The sequence below is a fragment of the Anser brachyrhynchus genome (assembly GCF_964034855.1).
Source record: "Anser brachyrhynchus genome assembly, chromosome: 14".
Lineage (NCBI taxonomy): Eukaryota > Metazoa > Chordata > Aves > Anseriformes > Anatidae > Anser > Anser brachyrhynchus.
In genome coordinates this window covers 7,779,555-7,804,389 of record NC_137709.1, presented here as the reverse complement: position 1 = coordinate 7,804,389, position 24,835 = coordinate 7,779,555, and the positions used below count along the sequence as shown (strand labels likewise).

General features: G+C 41.1%; 1 protein-coding gene across 7 annotated transcripts in view; it reads right to left on the bottom strand.

Annotated features, from left to right (window-relative positions):
* The window catches only part of SGCD (sarcoglycan delta), a 526,403-nt gene that overhangs the window by 210,160 nt on the left and 291,408 nt on the right, over positions 1–24,835 (bottom strand). For 5 of the 7 annotated variants that reach the window (XM_080554840.1, XM_080554843.1, XM_080554842.1 and 2 more), the window contains one exon: positions 3,485–3,663. The gene's annotated coding sequence lies outside the window, so the exon portion shown is untranslated. The remainder of the gene's footprint in view (positions 1–3,484; positions 3,664–24,835) is intronic. The other 2 variants (XM_080554841.1, XM_080554838.1) reach the window with 1 other exon arrangement.

Genomic DNA, 24,835 nt, shown 5'->3' with positions numbered 1-24,835 from the left:
AAGAGAGTTGCTTACTGCACTGCTGTAGGTCAAGAAGGGCTTGCATATACAGCTACACCCTCTCTTTGCTTCACCTGTATCATACCATCACAGTTGCAACACTGCCTTTGCACTGTTCTATATTAAAATGAAATTTTGTTAATTGAGATGATTTACAAAATATATATGTGGGAGTGGTTAAAAAATGTAATGTTGGAATTAAACTTTTTTTTTTAAAATATATATATTACAGCCTAAACAAAGCAAAATATCCAAAACAAAATATCCAAAGCAATTCATCTGAAATAGCTGAATTACACTGAGGATTTATGCCTATGTAATGAAGACAATTAATTGCTATGAGATCCATAAAACATTAAATGAATGTAGGTGGGGTTTTTTGTTTGTTTGTTTTTCCAATTCTACTTGCAAGATAAAATTTATAAACTATGGTTAATGTCTACTTAAAATTTTTCTCTTATATATTTATTGAATGTGCTTTTTCAGCAGAACAAAGCATTTTACTAACCTGATTCTACTAATCTAAAAGTCTAATCTTCAAGCAATTTAAGAAAAAATATTACTCTACATTTCATCTACAGATCAGTTAAAAAAAATTCCTTGCACAATAAGAATACCATCATCACAAACACTGAAGTGCTGCTAAAAGGGAATCAGCTTGTCTCATTTGAGCAAACAACTTACGCTGCAAGATGAATGCGTTCAGCTAACATTATCTGGACATATTTTGCCATTTCCAGCAGAGATACAGAGCAAATGTGGGTCCTGATGTCATTTGGTGTTACCGTAATCGCTTAACTAAACTAAATACGTGAAAGAAACTGGCTCAGATCAGAGCAGGAACCTCAATCAAACAGATCCGCATCCAAATCTTGTGCTTTGCCCTATAGGTTCCTCAGCAGCTCAGCCAAGGCTATCTCCGTGCCTCCAGCCGTGGGTATCAAACACACCTGCACAACCTCTGCAGCCTGAGGTGTGAGCCTCAGAGACCAAGAGTCAGGCTGATTCTGATGGGAAGGATACGGGGAGTCCATCACACTGCTGGCCTGCCCAAAGCAGGGTCAGCACCAAGGTCACTGCCAACCAAATGTCCTAACCTCACAAACCTCAACTTGTCCAGGTGACTGGAACAGCCGAGGCCTAGAGGTGTGCATCGTTACTGTCACCATTAAGGGACAGTTCCTATGAACAGGCTAATAATTCTCTGTAACATTTCCCCGAGACATCCTATTAATACTGCTTTTATTGCATGAAACAACACCAGCAATGCAGCAGCCAGGACATTGCAACACATCTGTAATTCGTCCTCCCTTCATTCCACTGTGCTGCAACTGCACAAATTCAGACACCAACCACCCACACCTGCAAGGGATCCCCACACATCGCGGGACACCCAGTGCACCCAGTGGAACACACACAGCAAGGAAGATTCACTTGCTTTCACCTACAAAACTCAAACAAACACAGAACTAAACAGACTGCTGTGATTTCTACATTATTATAGAGTAAAATATTTCTCCGCAAGAGCTGAGAAGCTCTCTTGGTTATGAAATACCTTACAGCCTTCCCCTTTAGGTATTATAATCACAAGAGCAACAGCTTGGAAATAAACAAAAGTAAAGATGACAACAAAATCACAAGTGATGTTTAATGGGCTCCTGTTCTAGAAAACAGATGCTTCTGTAGCAGACAGACAAACAGAACAAGTACTGCAGGAGTTTTAACAACAGAAACCTCTCCTCCCTGACACCAATGTGGTTTTCTTGAAACACCTGTACAGATTAATAATATATACTATATATAGGCAGAACAGACCTTTCTTGACTCTCAACATTTAAAAAGTTAAGGACATAATTTAAGCTATTCCAACTTTTTCTACAGTCACTGGAGACAGGCACGTACCTACAGAAGCCATTTAAAGCAGGTATGCAAAATGTTCAACACAAATCACCTCCTAGAAATGCCCGTCTCCACGGGGAGCTTGAGCAAGAAGCTTAGACAGCTGACCTAGGTAAATGAATCCCAGCTGCTGGGTCCACCTGTAGGAATCTAGTGCTCTGGTACAGCCTGGCAGAGGCAAGCAGACACAGGTCTCGGTTTGTGCCGCATTGCTCTGTCACTCCAGCTCATTGTCACTATTGCACGGGGGCTGTGGGAGATAAGAAGTCCCAGCTACCACCCATCTGGGCAGCAGATAGAACCACAGGTTTGGTTTCCTTACCAGGACCTTCCAGTCTTCCCAATAGCTCCACTTGCAGCATTTAACATACAATTAAGTGCAACATAAATTATACAGGAATTGAATTTTTCTGGCAATATTCAAGCTTTCAAGTGCCACTGGCTTCCAAGCAGCACAGCCCTTTGCCCAGCTCCCCCCAGAGCCCTTCCCAACAAGCACCGCCTGTGTGCACAAGCGCTACCTGCAGGGCTGTAGCATGAGAATTTGAGCCTACAATTTCCAGAGGTAACACTACAGGTGTGATGATATCAAAAGCAGAAGAATGAAAGCACAGTCTCCTGGATGCCTCATGTTTTCTTAGAGACTTTTAAGTAAGTCTTAACTCTTCTTTTTTTCCTCACTAACACCAAATACGGGTGTTATATTGCTGCTATATTTTGGTCAACAAACCGTACTGCTGGTTCAGTCATGAAAGAGAAGTCAATACCTATGTGTTAAAAAAGGATAGCATCATCTGATACCATTCTACAAGGATCTTGGAACCAATACTTTAAGTTTTGTTCTTTGGAAGCAAATTTTGCCTCCACAGAAATAACTTGGCGTACAGAAAAGAAACTGCAGCATCAGAGGCTACACTGCCCTAAATGCTTCTGCAGCACAGGATTTGTCTACAGTATGTTCCTTCAGTCCTGGCCTTCGATTTCTTGTTAAAAGATGAGTTACATATTTTCTTGCTGTATTTACACCATAACAAAGGAAATGTTTTCATGTAATATGAGAACTTCCACACATGTAAAAATTATAAAAGCCACACAACAAAGAGGGCATGTAAGATTATGCAAGAAATTGGTATTATTACTGTCCTTGGCAAACAATGAAAATATACCAAGCACAAAGGGGAGCACAGGGCTGTATTACAAATTGGCTACTTCAGCGTTGTTTATTATTTTCCTCTCTGACCCTCTGAACTACAGACGTAAGTGAAACACGACAAGTGAGACTTTCAAAATGAGGATGTCTATCAACACGTATACATCATCATCAACAAAACACAACCATCAACAAGCATTGTGTTCAATAAAACACTTTATATAGACATGCACCCCCTTGAGCCCAAGACTTGAAAAACACTTCAGTCTCGATGAACGCTCTCCAAATTCAGAGAGAGCAAAGGTTATTTACTGAGGTAGTATGAGCACGGCACGTATATAACAACAAACACAAAGGCTGCTAACTTACTATTTTCACCGTATGTAGATATCCAAAAAACAGTACAAAGACAAAAGCAGGGGGAAAATGACATACCTTACCAAACGTGAATGTTGGACTCAACTCGTTTCAGAGCAACATTGGTGTGAAGTAAGTTCCCCAGGTGACCACCAACCGCAATTCCTTCCTAAGGTCCCCAGAGGATCCAGCTCACCCTTGTCCCTGAGGAAGATGCAGTGCCCTCCAGTACGTTAGAGCCTCAGCTGCAGAAGATGCTGTTCAGAAAAAGGAGAGAGGAGAAGGTGTGGAATTAAATTCTAGGGTCAGTTGTTTGGCAGATTCAGAGCAGAGCGTAAGACAACATCTGATAGGAATGAAATGTCAAGGCAGGACAAAGAGCCTGTGACAATCCATCATGCATGGCACCTTCAGAGGGCAATCTTTGAATTCAGGAACGGTGGTGCAAAGCTATTCTTGCTTTACAATACTTTAATAGCACCACTGCACCATGAAACAAATGCCAGCTTGGCTGCATTTTATTCCAGCCAGATATCATACTAAGAAAGTAAGTAATACACTTCTCCATAGGGAATATTTTAATTCATTATGGTATTTTCACAGAATAACAGAACTTTCATATTAAACGCAGGGACACAGCCTCAGTCTTAATACTTTGCACGGTTAAAATGGCTCACATTCAGGAAATTCAAAGCTCCCAAACAGGCAACTACATCAGGTCTTTTAGTCAATGGGAAGCAGTGACTGTCAGCCCAACGCTCAGCAACATGTTCCTGAAGTTCCTTCTCCAAACCAATTGTCAGAGACAGAAAAAAACATCCTAAGGATTTCTGGGAGGGTGAGAGCTCAATATCACCATGTTTTCTAGCTCCCCATCACTGAACACAATAACCTTGAAACAATACCATCACCACACAAAAATCTTAGAGAAGCACTGAGAAGGTCAAACATCTGTATGTTCGTTGCTGCCATTGTATTAGTTGTCCCTAATCCCTCTGGGATGTGGGAAAACATTCAAAGGACTGCCCTTCCCTCAGCTCAACAACACAACCTGCAAAGCGAGATGAGGCAGAACTGCACAAAGCAGGTGAGGAACAAAAGAGGAGCAGGATCTGGCCTCTTGACTAGCTGGCAAGCAATTCACTTGTTGGACTGCAGCTGCCCAGGATGGGAGCACAGCGAAGCTCACCTCGGTCCCTGTCCCCTGGCTGCTTTGGCTGGCCTCAGCTTGCCAAACAGCCCCGTCCCAAGAGTGCTAGGTTCAGGGTCATCTTCCTGCTCTGCTCCCCGAGGGAAGAAAAGCACAGGTGATGAGGAAGAGGAGGGAAGGGATCGCCCCCAGGCAGTTGGGGCTGCCTTCTGCAGTGCACAGCCACAGCTCTGAGTGACAAGTGGAGGCACCAGGTTGTGCCCATAAACCAGGCTCAGAGACAATTTGTCTAACATCAACACAGCAGCCATGAACACAGTCAGACTCTAACTTTGCTTAGAAACACACAAAGAAGAGATGGAAAAAAATAATAATAATATAAATAAATAAATAAATAAAAGATATGCAGACATTAATTCCTTACAGGTCTTCTACACAGGAGAAAGCCTATGACAGCTTGAAATACCACAAAATCCCATTATGTCTTCACAAAAAATCCTGAAGTCAGGAACAGGTTACAGCTGGAAAACCCAGTAAATTTGGGGGCTTGCAATAGAGAATATTTCACTAATCAGTGTGCAAAACTGTCTGTAATTAAAGTTAGCATCATGTTACATTTTTTTAATCATTATTATTATTATATTTATTTTACCAAAAGTCTACATAGCAATCATGGTCACACGAACAGCCAAGTACAGTCACTTTATTTAGCACTAATTACTTCTCTGGACCTTAGACCAGTGGTTTATGCTATGTCTCATATGTAAAGGCATAACTGGAGCAGCCTGCGAGATACCTGCAACAGGAGGTGGGAAGCAGAGCCCAGCCCTGCATTTCTTGGCACACATTTTCAGACCTTCTGCACCTCTTGAACTCAGAAATGAAGGAAAAAAAGTGGAGTTCACAGCTCCTGTCCTCTTCCAGGCTAACTGTAAAGCCTTTGGTTGCAAACGACATATGAAAAATCAGACTGCTGACTGAAATGGTTGCCGAACGACTTATTGGCGTAGGAAGGGCTAATGCTGCAGTAGCAGACCTGTAGGTAGCAGCAAGACCTGATTCTACTGCTTTCAAAGGCTTTCTGTCTCTGAGGACTGCAGTTACAACTATTTTTTTTCATTTTCTTCATAAAAATATATCACAAAAATCATGAAAAAAATCAGTTCTACATTTTGTGCATTACCCATAGCATCATCTGAGCTGAAAAGTAGAAGAAAATGTAATAGGACTAGATCATCATCGCAAACTGAGTGCAGGAGCCTGGTCTCAGGTTGGAAAAGATGTGTTTTTGAAAGCTCCTATTTAGAACAGTTTGCCAATTCTCATCTGAAGCAAATCTCTTTGGTTAGAAGTTGGCACATTGCCTTAATAAGCTGCTATGCATGCACTTAGACTTTCTGTGCTCTCTGAATTCCTGCACTGCTGGGCAGATCATAAATTACAGCACGGGCAGGAGAGTGCACTTTCAGCTCTTGGCAAAGACAAAAAAAAAAAAGAAAGAAAAAAGAAAAAGACGAGAAAAAAAAAAAGAAAGAAGAAGAAAGCTTCCCTCACTTGTAACCACTACCATTACGGGAATGAGAGAGCAGCAGCAACGAGCTGGAAAATGTTGCTGCAGATTCCAGCCAAGCAGTTGCCTGAGCCAGACTGAAATTCTGGATTAATCCTGATGTGCTGTGATGCTGGAGGTTGGGAAGTAACAGGAGTTAGGGATATGATGGGGAAAAACAACTTCGGTCACAATAAAATGCAGTGACTGTGCACTGATTCCATCTCTCCAATACAAACATTTTTTTACAGACATCTCTCACCCCTGCATTACAACTTAACTAAATAAAACTGTGGCCAGGGCTCCCATGAGCAGCAAGGTGCAGGAGGGGAGTTAATGATTGTGGTGGAAAGTTGGTAGAGTTCACAGCAAACTCAGTAGCTACTGACTGGTATTTACCAGGACAAAGTGGCACCTGCATTCACAGAGAACTTGTCCATCCCATGCCTGTCTGCTGCTCTTCCCATCCTCTGGGTGAGCTCAGATAGCCTTAAAATTCCAGTAAAGTGCCAAGTTTTGGGTTCACTAGAGATCTGTAAAATCAGTGTCCAAAAAAATGACATTAAGCAGGGCTAAAGTTAAAAAAAACAAAACCTAAGCTGAGGATGTTACCCTGTTTCAGGTCTCCGTCCCCAGGTTAAGGGGACGTCTCTCCGTCTCTCCAGGTTAAGGACTTGATTTATTTTTCTTTTCTGAGAAAGAGGAATGATCACTGATGACCTGTGGCATGACTTTAACAGCAGTAGGTACGCACAAATCAGAGAGATCATTTCTGTCAATTTAACTCCATTGTTACATCTGGGCCTTGGAGTTAATCATTGGCAGAACAGAAATTTGATTCTTATAAAAGTTTATCAAAAGTCAGTTGTGTTTGATAAAATGAAATAAAGTATATATATATATATAAAATAAAAATCAGATTAATCAAAAAGGAGTTTCTTTTTTCCATCTCAATATCACACAGTTTTAAGGCCCAATGAAGTTTTCTTGCCAATCTAAAAAGCTTCCAACCGATGACAAATGCTTTTGAACAGTACATGGAAAGTGCATGGAAACCATAGAACAGGAAGCCAGGAACCAGAGAACACAGCACACGGCTCCTAAGCAGTTCCTTGGATCTCTGACTTTGGGCAGCTCTAGCAAGCAGCCGTCCTGATGGCCACTGCCCAAGCCCAGAGTGATGGATGAAGAGTGAGGCAGACACCAACACCCCTGCTGACAAACGTTTGTTCCAGTCTGCAGCTGCTGTAGTTTGCAGGGACTTTGTTTCAAAGGTAAAATGTGAAAGGTTCTAATCCAAAATGTATTTTATGCATTTATACACATTAATGTCTGTATAGGTAGCTCTTGATGGGTGGCTCACAGGAGATTACGAGAAATTTGGCATTGCTTCAATCTAAAATCAAATCAAATCTGAACATACAGAAACACCCCATGTACTAGAAGTCCCGCATTTCCATTTGCTTTTTTGTTCTAAAATTTAGTACCACCCCCATTCTCTTTCGATCAGATGTGTGGAGGTAGCTACTGACAAACTACAAATTACTTTTGTTATACCACCAATTCAGAGCTTTACATTCTGTTTCGGGAACCCTAAATTAAATATTCTGGTACATTCCTAAATTAACATAGTTAAATGCATCAAATCAGTCTTCAAGCTACAAAAGCAGGCATATAAACGTTCTCATTAATCAGAAAGGCAGACAAGACAGTTTTCCAGTAAAAAGACAGTATTTCCCTTAGAGGAACCTCAGTCCTTTACTGATAAAAAGCATGAATTATACAAAATAACCATACACTTTAGATGTAACAAATCAGCTCAAATATTAAATTTGAAGACACCGCTTCTACCTTGAAATGTTCCCTGACCACGAATCGATGACGGACGGGAGACTATCTCAAAGGAAGCCTTGCTATACCTTTGTCCTGCTCTTATATTCTTCTTTAGACATCAGCTATTGATCACTGTCAAGACGAGGACAGGAGCCGGCTGGACCTTTATCTGACCCAGCACAGTCATCCTTGGTTTTGGGTGACATACAGCTCAAGGTATGGGCCTTGTGGCCAGACGTGACCATATTAGTGAGAATGTGCAACTTTTTATAGCAAAAAGAGGTATCTGAAAGCTGAACAACATATTTGCAAGCAAATCTTACAGTGTAGTAGATATTCAAATTAGTATCAGTTTGTCTCATCAAAAATTAATTGCAACCTACCTAACTGCAATTGAAGAAATTAGTTGGGCTTGGGAAAGATTAAATATTTAAGGAGTCTGATGATTTAAAAATAATTGAAACCGTATCTCCTTGCTTAAATATTAAAGTCCTTTTGGTTTTCACTTGTAGTGTGGACATTAGGAAATCAAAACTCCATGTGTGTGTACAGCCATGCAGACATGTCCAACAGTCAGACATATGCAGCACGAGCACACGCACTCTTGTAACTACCCTCCTTCCCTAGAGCTACACCTGGGCAAACACGCAAGACTAATACAGGGGAGCTGTGCTGGAAGAGCCAGAAAAAAGTTGTAAAAGGTTGTGAAACAGGCAGGGAAAAACACATTTTTATTGCTAAATATTTAACAAGGTCAGCACCTTCTGTAAGTGCAAGAAAAAGATCCCACAGCAGACTTAGAACACAGCAGGGGATTACAACAATTCATTAGCAGATATATCTTCTAATTACAGCCTTGGACGTTAGCCCCCATACAGCCAAGTAACAGCTGCTGCTTTTGCCCTGTCTTCAGGATCAAGCTCACTGTTTCCTAGAGAGCTTCAGGGCAATATGGCTTAAAATGCTCCCAACACAGTCACTGGCTTCAGCTGAAAAGAAGAGTATTCAACTATCTCAAAGGATGCCCATGACTCCTCATAGCTCGAAGCTAAGGGAAGGGGGCTTCTATGTTTTATAGGATTTGTTTCTCTGCTCCTGCCACGTCAAGGAAGCTGTAGGATCAACATCTGATCCTGTCAGCTCCATCTCTGGTAAAGATCTTACATTAATTTAGTGTAGAGATGACACTGGTGAAGAAGAGAATAAAAGGAGACTTTGAATCCTTCTTTCCGGAAGGCTAACGGTAAAAAATTGGTAGCAATGCAACTATGGCACTTTTCCAACTCTAACACTTAGAGCGTTGCGCCCACGACCGTGTCCCCAGACATACTTTGTCATTCATGATGGCTCAGTACAAAACATAAATAAAACAGAAGTCGCCAGCAATACTGGCACTCAGCTGCTTTGAGGCTTTTTTTCCTTCCCTGTCAACAAAACAAATAGCGAAATAGCAGAACTGCAATTCAGGTGATAACACCCATGATTTGGAAATTTGGTGGAGGCTGGTGGTGTGACAGGCTTCCTCAAGAAGTTAACTCAATGAAAGAATGCAGGTAGTAACAAGACGGAGAACACATTGACTGAAATTAATATAAGGTTATGCTGTGATGTTGCTGAATATTAGCATTGTGGTTTTTTGTTTGTTTTGTTTTGTTTTTGTCATCCAACTGCAAAATAAAGGTATCCAGGGAAAAAAGAAATAAGTATTAATGTTATGAGGTACAAAAGTAAAATGCTAAAACCTGCACAAGTCTTGCTGCTACTGCTGCATAAGAGTAAATAATTTCTGAAAATGAAATCCAGACACACAGTGGAAATATTTCCGTTTTGAAATAAAACGTGCATCTTGAAGAAAAAATCTGCTTACAAAGGCTGCTACTCATGTTCGAAAGCATTAAGTTACAAGCTACTGTCTAACCGTCTAGCTGCTAACACTGCATTACACCATTAAGTTTTTTTTATTATTATTATTACTTTTACTACTACTCCTACAGTCTGGTTACAGTATAAAATATCTCTTGGGCTACCAATGCTGGAAAGTGCTTACATTCACATCTGTCCTTGTACTGCTACTCTTTTGTGAGATTGTTTCTTCAGTCAGTTCAACAGAAAGTAAGGACAAAGTTCCAGCAACGCACACGTCCTTGTCAAATGATTGCATGTTCTTGGGGGAGTGAGGCAATGCTGAACTGATTTTCTGGATTTAGGACAGAATGAGTACTAAATAGCCTGCACGTAACTGGTCAAAATATTTCAATAAGGAAATAAAGCCAGTTCTGCCAACAAGAGCCAACAGGTTTCTCTCAGAGGCAGATGTGTGGTACAGCCTTTGTCAGTACAGCAGTATCTAACTGGATTTCCTCTTACTCGCGCTTAAAATGGGAGCGTAACTAGAAAGCAGTCACGTCATTGTCTTGGTATCACATTTAAAATGATAGCCTTACTTTCATGTGTGCTGTAAGTGGCTCCATCAGGTCTATGCAGAGCAAATGAGAAGCATGTTTCTCCAGCTGAACTGCACTATACCAGCATTAACTTTTTATTTTTTTCCCAGCTTCCTAAAAGGCTTCATTTCCAAATTTAGTACGGCAGAGTCCTTAATTCATTGGCAAGGTGAAGCCAGTGCCTTTCTTTTCCCTTATCTCCTCTTTCCCCATGCCTGGGACAGACTGCATGCCACCGCGGGGCAGACGATCTCCTCTTCTGCCACCTCTCCTCCCATGGCTCACAAGCGACCAGGGTGAGGGCTTCACTCTGCATCCAGAGGGCTGCGGAGGTGGGATACGCTGTGAGAGCCCCAACCGTCCCAAGGGAAACGTTTGTCAATATATGCCAGAAGGTAAAACAAATCATGTTAACGAGGGAAAAATGTTATTTTGGGATCCATTCCAAAATAAACTTGCGCTGCACCAAGTTAGTGCGCTGAGACTCTGCTGGGGCATTTGCAATAGTCTGTAATAGAGTTGCATGCCAGGATGAGGAATGCTGTTTATTACTAGAAGATTCAAATACCCTTGGATCTCTTTACCACAGCTGATAGCATATAAGTGGATCGTATTACAGGATCAGGGCATTACGGCATAAGCTTTTTATAAACATACTGTACTTCTCTTTCTGTATCAAAAGTATTAGCTTGACCACTATGAACTTTAATCTCATTTCAATTCAGTGTATTTTCATTTTGCCACCCAAAACTGGTGGCTAACTTCTCTCTATCTCCTTCAGACATGTTTTCACTGTTATTTATTTATTCTTCCCAGGATTCCCTTTATAATAGTGTAGATGAAATTTCCCAACAGTCCTGGCACTGTCCTCACTCTACTCTCACTGGAATTGGTGAGATTTATTACTAGCCTGCATTAAGACTGGTCATAAGAAGTCAGTGTTTTGCTGTCCTAATCTGTCGTGCTGAAGAGACCTCTGATTTGTATTACTGCCATTTTTCCTTTCTCTCTCTCTTTTTTTTTTTTTTTAATTGTTGGAGAATGAATAAGTAAATGCATATCTCCAGCTCCTGTTAAATGTCATTGCTAAGCAAACCTTTCGTCCTTTGCTAAAGTTGCTTATCTCTGAAGTTATTTAACTGTAACTTTATTGTTTATCTCTGTGGAACATATTGGGATAAGCTGGTATGTCAAATGTTTGAGAAAATATAAATATATTGGATTCTGTGGCGCCTAGAGGACACACAGCTGTCAGTCAGTTGTCAGCCTGGAATCTGAGCAGGGATTTCCATTATAAATTCAGATTATTCTTCTCACTTTTCGATTTTAAAATCCACACAGAGCATCAAACTCTGATGCTTTTGCTGAGAGTTCACAGTGTGATTCTCCTTTGACGCATTCAGCCAAGTTTAGTTATGGTAGTAAAAACAATAGTTTTTAACCACTTCTCTAACTTTGAAAAGTTTTGTTTGATAAATAAGTTGTACACAATGTGCTCTCACTCTGAAAGTCACACCCCTCGTTTCTGGTTTTACACTGCTACAACCTAAGGGAAAAGTAAGAGTCAACCAAGTTCATAAATGACACAAAAAGGCAGCCTTATTTACTGCACAGATCTGACATGTTAGCCTGGAAAGTATATCAAATTCACTGACACTTGAAAAACACTATACTAACTCCTGAAATGTAGCTTATCCAATGTGGATTGTATATTTGAAGAAAAATAACCTCAACTCGAGTTGGAAACCAACATAAAAGCCTGGTAAACCTCTAGAGCTCTTAAGTGCTTTAATTTCAGCAACTGGTACAAAAAGGACAGAGCCAGGAGGATACAGAAGAGGGCACGCAGAGGTCTGCTGGAGCATCAGGGAGGAGGAAAGGAGGAAAGGGTGCCCGCAGGGCAAGGACAAGGACCACGAGGGCTGGGTGAGTGCTCCAGAGAGGCAAGGAGAGGCCAGAGCAGACCTGGGGCTGCAGGAGGAGAGGAGGAGAGTTTTCTAGGTGAAGTGTTGAGAGTTTGAAGAAAGCTGATGCAAGTTTAAAAGGACCATAAAGAAACAGGAGCGCTTGCTAGCCCCAGAACTGGACCTTCTGGTGCACAGCCACCAATACACTTGTAATTGCAAACTGGGACTTCCTTAATGCCCTCTCCCCTTTTCAAGCACACACACTGCTCTAGTCTACAGCTTCCCAAGCAGGCCACCTACCCTTACATGTTGAACTAAAGAAAAGCTTCAGTAATGAGTGCAAAGTGCTGAGCAATCCAGGATTGGCACTGGAGGCATCCCTGCCTCCAGCTCCACATGAGAAAAATCTTCAGAGTTCACCCATGTAAACACCTCCTGCTGTCTGCTCCTGGAGGCAGGTTACATAGACTTTTCCAGCAAGTCTCCAAACTAACCAAAATACTCTCATTCATCCATAAAATAAGGCAGCGTCACACTGCTTCAAGTTGGTAAAAGCTGGTTTCCTCATCACACTGCAAGGCTTAATGAACGGAGCACAAACACAGCATCCAGCAGACTGCACGGCTGAGCCAGCCTGAACAGCAAGTACCTGACCTGCCTTCAATCTCATTAGGCTCTCAGTAGTCTTAGAGCAATCTTTCTATTTGTGCTGAAAACCAAAGCAGCTAAAAGTAGACTATCAAATGCAGAGGAGTCTAGAATAACCTTGTTACAAAACATGCTGAATTCTCCTCAGACACAGCTCAAGACTGCTGACTCTGTTTGAAGTAGTTGATTAGCAGACCTCAGCCAGAAATATGTCACGGAGTCCAGGTAGAGCCTGACACCAGATGAAAAGACCCATTAGCCACTGCATAGAAAGAATACAATGCACTGAACCCCTCTGCATCTAGGCATTAACAAGGAATAATTACAAAATACAGCTGACAATTATTCCGCACAGTGCAGCGTTTGAAACAGATATCTGCCTTATCACCGATTGCCTTCTACAGATGCACACTTATATCGGGTTAATTGTGCTTACAAGATAACTGGCTGTGCTGTCAGGCGCTTGTATTCCCAAACTCTTGCACCCAGCAAGTGACTGTGTTCATTTAAAATCTCTTTGGAAATATGATCCTGTAGATAATCAGGCAAGAGAATTTAGTGTGCTTTGCTTCTTTTTTTTTTTTTTAAAGTTCTTCTAAAACCCAAAATAACATTGTCAAAACTGTACTGCAGTTCTGCATGTGTAAATCAATTAGCAGAAATTCAGCTCAAGGATAAATTTTTTCAGTCCACTCACCCTTAAACAACTGGATACAGCAAAAAAAGCCTACAGCTATCTATCTGCATAGCACCGCAAACGGTTTGAACAACACTAAAATGACGTTCATTGACCTGAATTTCTCTCTGGTGTAACTTCACCGACTTCAGTAGGCTTTTGCCAGTGATAAATTTGCCCCCTGGGTTATGGGACATAAAATGACTATGAAATCACAGCTTTTAGAAATGTCAATGAACAGGTTTGGATGTGGGCAAGCCTGTGCATCAAGAAACTCTTCTCGTTACAAATCTGCAAACTTTTGGCAGTTCACAAAACGTTGCTCTCAGAAACATTTTGAAGAGCTATAAACAGACTCCTCAGCCCATGATAAATTACAATCTGTGGAGCCTGCAAGATTAGAAATGTCTATAGCTCTGTTGCTTCAGTGGGGGCTTTCAGGCCTTGTTTGACTCGAGACATATTTTCAAACTTCAGGTTTTCCTGTGAAGATTCATGCATGTGTCTATACATGCATGTGCTTTAGAGTAACTTCTCCTGGATTCTTCCTGTTTCCACCCAGTACTTTAAAGTTACAAACTGGCACCATTCACAGAAATAGAAACGTTCTGCAATTCAATATTAAAAACAGAGAGTGGCCCGAGTTCATACAGTCTGATGTCCCTGAAGCTTGAGAGCTTTCATGAGCTTTGTGGCTTCAGACATGCCTTAACCACCCCTCAAATGCACCTTCAGAAATCTTGATGTGACCTCCTGAGCCCACCTGAAGTTACAGCCATGTGCTTTGCTCTTCTGTAGCAGCTGCTGAAAGGGCTGGATTTCAGCAGCTCCAACTTGCATCCCAGTTAGAAATGCTAATAGTTACACGCTCCTATTAACCCATCTGTTCTTCCCAAGAACAGCACCACTGCTTTGGTTGCTTTCTAAGTTTGAGGAATGGCATAGGAAGATGGCACATGCACATCACATAAAGTAAGAAGCAATACGAAGCAGGGCGGGGGAAGGAGGTATGATCAAACTCTCAGCTGGTCTCAGTCAGCCTCAAGCTTTTGAAGTTAATGACTACAGAGCAATTTTTATCTTTTCGAATCCATACCTTGCATATTTGCAATCAATTCAGTAAAGAGATGTGACAACAGTTCTTCAGCAATAACCGTTCTTCAGTGAGCGTTATAATTACACCCAGACAATTATCCCAGTGCCAGAGGCCGGTGGGAAGTGTGCTTTCCCCTTTCTATTTTACTGTGGAAGGACAACAAAAAGTAGTTAAAGTATATATTAACGGTTCTTCAAATAATATACTTGATTACATCTCCTGCAGAATATTCTCCTTCATGTTTTTGTAATGAATCTGACCATGAAAAACAAATTTACTTCTGCAGTTTGTATCATTATAAACGCAACTCATTTGATGTGGAAAACCTACAGTTTAATTGCTTGATTTAGATTTGGCTGGTAAAATGCATACTGAAACATTACTCTTAATTATGTTAATTTATAACTGAAAAGCTAAATTTACAAAGGCAATAACATTAATTATTTACTTGCCCATTAAAGCTGAATATTTATTACCAAGCTAATTGGCTTCATAACTCTGCCAAAAAAAATTAAAAACGAGTTTATGAACTGATTTATACAGGAATGATACTGCCATATCTCTCAGCAGGTTGCATGTATTTAATGGATTGTATTGATATACATTCATTTATAGTCTGTTACACATATTATTTTTAAAAGATTTTTTTTCTTGATAAAGATGCCAGTTCTGACTCAGAGCAAGATTTTTCATTATTCTGTACTCAAAATCCTATATGCAATGTGATAGACTTCCACTGGTCTGTAATAATTTATGAAGATTGCATCTTGCCTAGTCGTTTAAATGCTCACTGAATGTAGGAATACATTGGGTTAAATCAACCAAAAAGGGAAACAGTAACTCAAATAATCCATCCCACAGCACCAATAGCAGGACTATTAAGAAGCAATACCTAGCAATGAGGAGTCTCCATCTTCACTAAAAAAATTTAGCTTCATTTCTACACACAAGATAACTAATATATTCAATATTTAGTTATGCATGTATCCCAAAATAATACAATTAGGTTACTAATGCTTACAGAACAATTTGAGTGTTACCTTAATGCACGATGAAAGGCTAATTTTGATTGCTGTCTAGATGGAAATTTTAATTCCATTTGGCAATGTCTTTCCACTCTGGCACAAAGCAGATGCCTTTTCTTTCTGCTTATGTTCCTTAAATATGTGGCTTTCCCAGAGGGTGATTGCATTACCAAAAAGCTGCCGTGGCACGGCCATCAGCATGAGGCAACAGGCTGCTGGGCTCTTCGGCTGTGCTCGTGCTTCTGTGGACATCCTCTTTGACTGAGGCCTACTAATAATTGGTCTGCAGAGTGCACAAATAAACTGAATAAAAGAGCCAACCCTGACACAGTGTTCACAGAGACAGTGACTACCATAGCCAGTATTTGTGGGTGTCCTCAAAATGGGATGACTAACTATAAATTACAGTCTAAACTTCCAACAGTGGTGTAATTCCACTGCAAAGGAAGCACAGAAATGTCCCAGAAAGAAAGGCAATGGCTTGGTGGATTTAGCATACAAGCCATCTTACGTGAGATGGAATGGGTCAAACCACAGCTGAAAACTTCGCTGCCCTTAATTTCTTCCTGCAATTCCTCTGCAGCTGCCTGCAGCCCAGGGGTAGAGCCAGCAGCAGGGAACATAGGAACCTCGGCCTCAGGGAAAGATCAGCAGGCTTAAGCTGTCAATACCTTATACGGAGAGGCTGGAATCAGGACTTATATTTGGTTTTTGATAATAAAACTGATAAAGAAAAAAAAAACAAACCACCACAACCATCCTTAATTGAAAATTTGGGAGTTCTTTACTTCTTTATCCAGGCATTAGTTTGCATCAAAATAAAACAGATCACATCCAGGATCATCCAACATTTGCCTTCTGTGAAATTGCACAGAACATTGACCGTACACCACCAGAGCACACACGCAAGTGTATCTCAGTGACATTTTTTTTCTAAATATAAAAGAAACACAACTCAGTACAACAGTGCACTGAGTGGGTACAAGACAGCTCCTTCACAGAAGTGGTAAGGACCTGCAAGATACAGAAGAACTTGTTAACTCCAAAATCCAACCTGTGACCTTCAAGAGACATTTTTTGACAATTTAATTCAATACCCCCAAAAAATGATGAAGTGGTGGTATTTCAGGTGAACATGTTACACCGGATTGGAACCAGAGGTATTCCCTGCTCACGTCCCAAAGCCGTGCTGTGTGACAGGCTGCTGCTGTCAGCCCTGTACCACCGAGCCGGGCGCTGTGCAGGTGAAGGCTGTGTTACCCTCAGTCCTGGCGCACAGATCCCCATCTGGCTGCTTATGCACTTTCCCTTTATCCTCTTGCACAAGCACACGCTTGGCAACCTGTTTAGTAAGGCCTGATCAAAAGGCTGCTGTCATCAACGCAGGACTCCCCATTAACTTTTGGGCAATTTCAATCAGCACTGCCGAGTCTGTCCTACTTCCCATTTGGCTCATGGCTACAACAAGATCATGCATATTAAATAGCCGTGGAGGCAGCCGTATCTCCTGCCTTGCTTTATCATTTATCTAGGAGCTTGGGTAGTGCAACCCGCTTCTCCATGGGCTTTTAGCGACAGCCTGAACAGATCGATAGGATCGTCATGGAGATGCAATGACTCCGCTATCATAAAGCTTCTCCTCAAAAATATTTGACTTGTCTAAATTACATCAGCAGCTTCTTCTCCCTGACAGAGCACAGCCCCATGGTATAACAGCAATGGAGCACTAAGTAGGGCAGAGCAGGGAATTAATTTTACCTATGGATATTATTTATGTATATACTTATTTTACCCATTATTTGACCTTGTGAACAGCGACAGGACCCAAGGGAATGGCACGGAGCTGTAACCGGGGGGGTTCAGGCTGGGTGTTAGGAAAAGACTGTTCACTGAAAGGTGGTCAGGCACCGGCACAGGCTGCCACGGCCCTGAGCCTGCCGGAGTTCAAGAAGCATTTGTACAATGCTCTCAGACATATGGTCTGATTTTTGGGTGGTCTTGTGTGGAGCCTGGAGTTGGACTCGATGATCCTTGTGGATCCTTCCAACTCAGGATATTCTACGAACATTTGGTACTTATATTCTAAGAACATATGTACAAGTAGACCAAAGTCTCAGAAATATTAATTATTCAGAAAGGTATTATGAGTTAGTCAATGAAATACTCTTTGTGTGTGTGTGTGTGTGCAAAGTTTCATTGAATTTTAAATTATTTTTGAACATATCCTTTAAAAAAAAAAAACTAATATATTTCTTAGGGGAAAAAAAAAAAAAAAACCTAAAACCCAAGCCTTCTGTTTAAAAGACTACGGAAGCAACTAAATTTAGCAAACTCCAGAAGTCTTGTGCTTTTCCGTTTTGCTTTTAGCCCAGTGTTTACTGAAGCTGGCCACTAACTCACTATTAAGGTATTAATGGGTTGGCACTGACCAGTGCCAAGACATCAGACTGCAAAATTCAGATCAGGTCTGGCATGAAGCAGAAAACCTCACAGATAAAGACCTGGTACGAGGCAGTCCTGGTAAACACGGATAATCCTGCATGACATACAACTAGCAGGAGGAGGATGGCGAACAGGAAATGATTGTCAAGCATATGGTATATTTAGCAACAATCAACCAAAATGCCTTAGACATCAATTTCAAGCCACTTAATCCTCTAAATGATGTGCTATGGCATTTGTTTATGATTCGGGTCTCGCTTTGTTTTCTATATAAGATTACCCTCAGAAACTCACATTCAGTGTTCTTTATAAATAGTTTTGTGAATAAACCGAGCATTAGGTTAGGGTTTAGTTATCACAGTGCTAAATTATTCCAGCTGGGTCATTATTAATTCTCCTAATTTTACTATAATTCACTATGATAACACCAACGCAGCACCCTATGGATACATTTATTACAGAGCATAAATCCACTGCTCATATTAGATGCTGTAATGCCTAGTCTGCAATCTTTATGCAAAAGCCTGAAAAATGTTTAAAAAGAATTGTCTTTAAGACAACTTTTTAAAGGCGTACCTCTAAATTCCCATCCTCCACCCAGCTATTACATTTCTGTATGATGTTGGATAACTTTTCTGTATGTGATACTCTACTGCAGTACAGGCTATTGCTCAAGGCAAAACTCTTTCATAGTAAATACGCTGGGGAAAAGGATGGTGGAGAGAGAGCAAAGAAGAGTATACTGCTGTACACTGCAATTTTCATTAAGGGAAAGCATTTATAAAGTAGACATTTAAAACATGTTAATGCACAGTCCCCTCCCTCTCAAGGAGTTTATGCCACTGCACAGATCTGCACTTATATTTTGCTGAAGTCAGGTGTGTAGCCAATAACAAATACCGACCAGTGAACTCCTTGCTACCCAGGAGCGTGCACCTTTGCTAAAAGCTTCTACTGATTCACTAATCAAAAAGCTTGAAAGCTACAAGTTTGAGCTCAACTTTCAATAGAAAACAATGCTTAAGAGGGTATCAGACACCTACCTAAAGACCAAGTGCTTCTGCTTTCCTCTGTTTTGGATGAGTCACCCAATCACAGAAGGAAATTACATTCGTTTTGACTTAATAAAGCATGTTAGGTATTATTCACTGCTCATGGGTAGCTGCAAGTTCAATAATTTGTTCTGTATCTTTTTAGGTATTTACAAGCCTCTGTTTCCTTCGCACTGTCCTCTGCGACGACAGGTACTATGTTTGCCTTCCCCTAGACTTCTGACAATTGCCCTGTTCTCTGTAAGCTTCTGAGAGTCATCGTAAATAATTCTGTGGGTACATTTCAGAAGGCCATGCTGACCCAAATATATCACACTTATCTAAATACTCCTTATCTTGTTCTTGCCTTTGCTCATAACCCCTTGTTACAGGGAACATTCTTATAGCTCTGACACAGTTATTAACCTTTCTGTGAAGAGCAGTGCAAAATAATGGCATTTGGTATTTCTGTCTTCTCTGTCTAGTCCATTATTTGCTTCCCTTTCTTACTGATGGACTTTTGCTTTCCTCTTACTTCCAGTGCTTTTGTAAGTCATTTCATCACCCTTTATAGCTATAGATGACTTTGCCTCTCAGTCCTTCTGATTTTAGCCTATGTAGTAGCACAATTGCTGTTCTCAGTTATACATCTTTTGCTTGCCAGTTTTGTACAATTTCACATTAGTGAACATATCCTTGTGTAGCCATTCCAGTTCCTTATGACTTTTTTTTTTTTTTTTTAAGTTACAGGCTGATTTAGGTTTAGATGTATGGACTTCAGAAGGGGCTTGGCTACAAACTTTGGATTCAGAGGAACTCTGGAAGCCACAATATGCCTGCTGTATGCACTGCTCCAACATGAGCAACATATCTTACTGTGCCAACATCTGTCTTCCCACAAAGTGCTGTACAGCTGAACTGAACAGCACAAGGTGAAAGGCTGAACAAAAAAACTTCAGTTTTTTAATCCTTCCCCCCCTCCTCTCCATGTGCAGTGATTCAAGCAAACATCCACATTTCCATCCAGTGAACCACTGTGCAAATAACCAGAGGATAGGATGCAGGTCTCTTAGGCCCACAGTCACCATGTGCCCGACCCAGCCAGGAGCCTACCACCCCACACACATTGCTGAAGACTAACCTTAAATAGACCAGCTTTAGCTAACTTTAGGATGAATCTCAAGAACCTGTATGAGTTTGGTAGGAGCTTGCCAGCTTCCTGAGTCATGATTAAGTGCATTTTCTCAAATGACCACTGCAATCTCCTTCACAAAAAAAAAGATTTTCATCATCAACAAAAATAGTCCAAAAATAACTGCTTTATCTTCTTGGACTGTAGTTACTTAACACGGCCACGAGCTAGCAATTTATTTCATGTTCAGCTAAACTGATTGAAATATTGTATCTTACATCATTTTTTTTGATTAGCAAAGCTTTGGCTTTAAATCTTGAATGGAATTCTGCGGAAACACATATCGGATATTAAATAAAAAACTGGGAAGTGGACTGTGTACAGCCATGAAATATATACGTGTGAGTTAAAGTACAATTGGGTAAAAGGTTTGAATGTGCTCCACTGGACTGTTGTTTGTTTTTTTTTTTTCTTTTTTTCTTTTTTCCTTCAAGCAAGGCATTAAGAAAATGGGTCACGAACTTGCAGGACGCTATGTACCTTCTAGACCACCCTTGAATTTTAGCGGCCAGTTTACCCCTGCTTTACACTTGTAGTAGCCGTACACAATTGAGCAAAAACACCATAGGAATTCTTGAATTCATCCCTAAACAGTGCTGCAGATGTGAGAGGCAGGATGGGACCCTCACTAGGAAGAGCTCTCAGGGAGTGGGGGCACAGGAGAAAGAACTAACCAGGTTTCATGCCTTGGCTTTGCAACTCCCTAAAATTATCTAGTCTTTGTGAAGAACCCCCCCCCCCCCCCCCCCCCAAAACGCCTCAGCTCTACAGCAAAAGTAAAAAATTTGTGTAAAGGCATTTTCAATATGGAAGTGTTGAGTTTTCCCTCTTCTAACATTTTGCATCTGAAACTAAGTTCCAAACAAACTGAAAAGCTTGGCTCCAAACAAACTAAAAAGCCCTTTTCTATCTCATTACCCTCTGGCCAAAGCCAACCTGCTCTGATACTTCAAAGACAAGTTACAAGACATATCCCATATTTCTGGCCTATATCTCCTCTATGTCCCAAGCTGTCTTCCCACAGATCAGCGTAATTTATTGTCCCTACTGCAAGCAAGACCCCTGTAAAAACTTTCCCAAACCAATTCCAGGCAAGCTGCCACCTGCCCTCCTGCTCCACTCTCTTCACAGTTTCTCTCTTGAATATTCTGGTGGCATCATTTTTTCTTCACTACCTTCTGGACTTTGTACACCTTGGTCACAACCCCTCTTAATCTCCTCTATTCTAATGCATATAAACATAATTTTCTTAACCTCTCCTCACAGTTTATAACCCCTGAGGCCCTTTATCATCCTTGTTAAGGCTGTATCCATAATTAGGGTGTCTAGAAGGATCAAAAGGAGAGAACAAGAAAGTGCCTACTTAATACAAATTGTTACATGCATAACCAACAACTCCCTCCCCCTAAACCCTTCCCATTCTGCAGCAAGCAAAGGGGGCGAACCTGAGCACTGAGTGTCGGGGTGCAAGTCTGCTACCGCTTTCTGCACATAAGTGATTTAGCCAGGATGGCCTTTGAAGGCGCAGGGTGCGTCGCTCCTCCCAGGTGCATACTGCAGTATTCATCTACTTGATACTTGTGCTAACTTATTACAGCTCCACATAGACACATGCGTTTATATTCTCCATGGATAACTGAAAATTCACACCTGCCCATATTATATATCGGACAAACTGCCCTCCATCTGTCCATGAACAGGTACACACACAGCCTCTTATATAAACAGATGGCAGACAGTCCCCTGCATGGACACACAGGTAGGTGTGCACATACACCTAAGGACACGTTTAATATTCCTATTACCAGGGTAAAGTTAAAAACTGACCTCAATCACCTTTTCTTACAGATTTGCTGATGAAGGTAATGCACTGGCTGGCCTTCAGTGCTCGCTCTGGCCAGCATTTGTTAGTTGTATAGATTCCCGAATCCTTCCCTGATAAGCAGTGTAGAGGCCTCCAAGAGAAGTCACAAAAATGCCCAGGGCATGGAAGATAAACACCTTGCAGGGGATATCACTATGCCCTTACGGATTATGCTATGTGATATTTGGAATTTGGAATCTGCCATAGTAGATTAGACGAGTGCTCTGTTTAGACCAAAAACCTGAATCAGACAGCGGCAAAAGCAGATGCTTCAGGGAATGGTTTGAGGAAACCCTGAAAACAGCTATAGAATGAATAACTAAATCACCTGTGCTATTTTCTTGATCTTAATAAACCAGAGAGTTGGCAGATAACCTGAAAAGGAAGACTTTTCGCTACCCCTCTCATGCATCTCCCTTTTAATTCTTACCATCGTACGTTGAATGGTCTCACTGCTGTCAATTCGAACCCTTTGGACTTCAGCTTTTGTCCTTGGTGGCACCTTGTCGCAATTTGTCCCCCAGTCTCAGCAACTCAACAGCTCCTCCCACACCCACAAAATACGAAATCACAAGCTCATGACCAATCTGCTGCTCTTTCAAGAGATTCCTTGCAAGATTTGCTCACACATTAGTGAATCACTTCCAATCTGTTTTGCATAAGCAAATTTAAGGTATTTTATTATGGAAATGTATGCCAAAACATCTTCCCACAGAACTTCATGCTGCCATGGTGTGACGCAGTTACATAGGTTTGAGACTGATGTACGTTTTACAGAACACAAGGCTTTGCCCTGTTTGACATGGGGCAATGATCTATGCAAGTATAAAAATTGACAATTCGTTTGTTTGTCCTTGGCATGCTTTCCAACTATGTATCTGCCTCCCAGCATGTATAGCCAGTAGTAACAACCTGCAGAAGGAAATTGTACTAAAACTGTAGCCCACAACAAGCTTACAACTCTATTTTTCTTTGCCATTATTATCTATCAGAAGATTGTTACTACAAAATATTATCTGCATATTTTATCACGCCTACATTTATACCACAGGCGCAAATCAGCAGCTTAAAATATCCGTGTACTCCTCCAAGAATTCCTTACTGCTTTTACAAGATCCTAACTTGGTAGTTCTTTATGTGAACTTGAACTTCACATTTTTTCTTTGGATAAACGTTTTTATGCTAGCATAAGAGTTCTGCTGGTTATTTTTACTTTCTACTCTTCTCCTGACACAAGCTGTAGGATCTCATCCCTACTCCGCATCCACCATCTGAGCAACAGCAGTGACAGAGCTCAGCCTAGAGAGGACTACCACTAAGCTAGAGCACATCCACCACATTTTGGCCAAAAAACTAATCACATAATTTCATGAGCTCTCCTCTAGCTCTTGAGCCACAAATAACAGAAAAAATGGAGCTCACAAATGCAGGTCCTGGGTGCAAAAAGATATTAACATATCCAGTAATGATCAACACATGTTCTAATACTTTCCTTTAGGATATAACTGTTTAGGGTAGAGCCTACATAATGGTTTCACTGGGCAATTACATAACCATGAAGATCTAAAAATGTTATAAAAGTCCAGTTGATGGAAGCAAATCACAAAGTACAGGCTTGTAAATGCAAAGCCATCAAAAAAAGGGTAAGAGTTTCTTTTAGACTTAGCTGCCAGTTAAAAAGAAGAAGAAAAAAAAAATCACATTTCCTTTTACTGGTGAAGGTGCTGGCTTGACAGCCCTGAAGAGTGATCTATTTATTCAAAGTAATGCTGGCAGCAATGGTACACATTTCACAAGCAGCTCTTCCAATGTGCCCAACCCTGTATCTATTTTCAGTTCCATCAGTAAGCTAAAGGTTAAAGCTATTTATTTAAACCCACACCCACATGTGATTTAAATTGACCCAAATTATTGTCTGAGTTGTAACCTCTCTGTATCAAAGTCCCCTCAGGGGCTGCTTCTTCATTTCAGGCTCAGAAAATTCCTCCCTCGCAGGATAAAAGAAGGGGAAGGAGCATCTGCAAATAGAAATGCAGCAGGAAAATGGGTAGGAGGAGTTCATCTTCAAAGAATGCCTCTTGGTGCTGTGGATATTGAACAAAACTTCAGTTTTATTATACAAATACCCAAAGAGGTTAGCTTCCGTCAAAGAACATATTGGTGATGAAAGATCTCATTGTCACTCACATTTTAAGGATTCCTTGGAAAGAAAAACACTACTTCTCCTGTCTGCCTTCACGCTACAGCTGGAATTAAACCCAAGCCAAAATAATGTCCAAATGGAAAATGAAAGGTGGTCCCACAGCACCGGCCCGCTATGGAAATAATCCTTTGCGAAGAGTCCTCTCTGTGCCAGAGGACCAGGAGGACTGAAGAACAGGAGCCTCGTGCAGTCATGCACCAGTTACCACGAGCAAAGTGCCATCCCAGGAGTGAAATTACTCTCTAGGCTGATAAAAGGCAAAGGGAAAGCAGCATCTGGCCTACAATATTTAGCCTTTTCTACACAGTTTAATGCTGTGTGAAGCATGGTAAAAGCAGAGCTTCCTCAGCCCTGGGAAGACAGCTGGGG